This window comes from Ips typographus, linkage group LG10, assembly GCF_016097725.1.
Source record: "Ips typographus isolate SLU linkage group LG10, UJ_Ityp_2.0, whole genome shotgun sequence".
Taxonomy (NCBI): domain Eukaryota; kingdom Metazoa; phylum Arthropoda; class Insecta; order Coleoptera; family Curculionidae; genus Ips; species Ips typographus.
In genome coordinates this window covers 1,668,569-1,671,228 of record NC_138431.1, presented here as the reverse complement: position 1 = coordinate 1,671,228, position 2,660 = coordinate 1,668,569, and positions in this window count along the sequence as shown.

Genomic DNA, 2,660 nt, shown 5'->3' with positions numbered 1-2,660 from the left:
CATGAGGGTAATAATTGATAAATCTTATTAAAGCCGACTTTACCGTTACATCACGTATTTGGGATTACTCGGAATCGTCATCGTCGTCGTCATCGTCGTCGTCATTACTGTTGTCGAGGAATTTTGGATGGGCATAGTGAGGAAAGTTGGCAGATCTTATGTTTGGGTTTGACGTTGAAGGTTGATTTGTAGATGTTGGCAAATGTGTCGTGTTTGAAGAGTGTAAGACTTCAGGGTAAACAATGTTTTTAGTAAAGACGCGTTTAGTCCGATACTGGAAAGAACCTTGATTGAGTCCGGGTATTAGATGTATTTTGACGTCATGGGGTGAACTAGCTCGTGACATAGCGACATACAGCTGACCGTGGGCAAAAAGAGGGTCGGGTAGATAAATGCCTACACGATCGAAACTTTGACGAGCTTTATTAATTGTCATAGCAAATGCTAGACGAATAGGGAATTGGTGTCTTCGAAGAGGTTGTGGCAAAAAAGTTGTGCTTGAAATCATGGGACATTTAGGTAGCCAAATGGTAGTACCTTTACTGACGCCTGTTAGAATTTCGCATTCTAAAATGTGATTTGACATTCCGACGATGGCCATGCGAGTGCCGTTACATTGACCGCGTGCTACGTCGAGATTGCGAATCAGTACAACGATTGCTCCGATTTTTAAGTCGAGTTCGTGAGGTGGAAGGTTAGGGACATCTATAGAGTTTAGCACGTCGTCAGTGGAAATGAACAGGTCGTTTGGATCGTGAATTGTACTGTCTTCGCTATAATAGATGCGGGTTTGGTTTTGGTGGTCTGACATGCGTTTAATGATTTGACTGTTGACTTCATTGACGGCTTTGTTAGTCGGGCAAAGGATTGCGCGAGTGCTGTATGTATTGTAGGTGGTGGAGTTGAAAGTGAGGTCGTTGTAACAGAATTTTATTAAGTCTTCTAGGGACTCAGTGATAAATTGTTGGGGTATTTCTATCATGTCGGGTATATGTTGTTTACGATAGAGGGTAGGTGCACATGGACGAGAATATTCTCCAATAGTGAGAAGATAATCAGGCCAAGGTAATGTTTCAGGTATCGGTTTTTGTGTTTTCGTGTGTTTTTTGTTTGTGTTAAATGTGACGGTGGCGTTGGGTCGGCGAGCAGCTCGCATGTTTGTGCGAAGTTGAATACGATAAACTTTATCCCAAAAAGTTGTGCGAATCAGACATGACTCGATAATTGCAGCTCGATTACCGCGCGAAACGACTGGAAGAGTTTGGCAAAAATCACCTCCAAAAACGATACATTTTCCGCCAAAAGGTTTTTCAAAATCGCGCATTACTTGCATATACACGCAAGATGATTGCTCATTGGAGCTTCGTCCCATAAAATTAATGCGGCGTTCCGAATAACTTCAGTTTCGTGGAATTCCATATCGAAACCCGCTCTTGAATTTTCATCGAGATTGAGCGGGATTTTAAAGGTTCGATGAGCGGTTTGTCCATTAATTAGAAGGCAAGCGGCGATACCGGTCCACGCGACGGCAATACAAGTTGCCCTAAATATATGTTTAAGACTTAAAATCAGACTATTATAGAGATAAGTTTTACCGGTACCGCCGGGTCCGTCTAAATAAAAAACATTGGAAACGGTGTTAGGGTCGGGTAGAGCGGCTAATGCGTTATGCAAAAAAACGTGATCATCGTGAGTGTTACAGTGAAATTGAAACGTTTCCTCTTTGCCTAGTACTGTTGTTACAGAACGAAGAATTAATAAATACGCCACCAGTTGATCACTATTAAAACTGTTGATGTTAAAGTTGGCAACAAAAGAACGGTACGTGTTTAGTTCGCTGCTGTCGCTATGAGCATCGACATCATTGGTATTGGTAGGAATATCGAGTTCAGTTCGAATGATATCCTCTATTGGACCGTCAATTGACGGGTCGAAAATAACGCAACCCAAAGAAGTTAAAGAAAAGTTGGAATCGTTCCGCATTCGCTGTATAATTAAATCGATTTTATTTGCCACTTCAGTTAGCGCTTCTACGTAGGAGAAATGTGGATTGCGCTTTAAGATATCTTCCACAAAATATCTCTTGAATCTAGTCCAGAGATTGGCTAGGGTTATAGGTGCGCATTCTGCTATTACGCAAATTGTTGCGAAGAGGCGTCGTAAACGTGCCGGAGAATGTAAAAGAATAGGTTCGTCCATTGTTTCATATAAATTTTCGTCTGTGGTAAGAAGTCCAAGTGCTCGACAAGCGTCGTGAAAAGTGTCATGAAGAATATTGTTGACTGTTTTTAAATCGTCAAAGTTTTGTGGTCCGGTACGATGACGTAAAAGCATACGGATAAAGAATAATTCGTTGGCTGTGGAAGATACAGAGACAATCGACCCAATTTGTCGTTGTGGTTTACGACGAACTTTCCAACTAGTTGAACGAGAATCCCAAACGTAATGTTCGGGAATATTTATGTAACGATAAATACGAGCTGAAGGGTCGGATTGATTTAAAATAAAGAAAGCTTCAAGTTTAGTTTTCCGTTCGAGTATGTTTTGAATTCCATTAACGTCAAGAGTATAGTCAAACGCCGCATAAGATTCGCCGGGTAAATGAACGGGCAGAGTAAGTACACTGTGTGAACGACCGTGAAGTTTGAAGCCAAATAGAC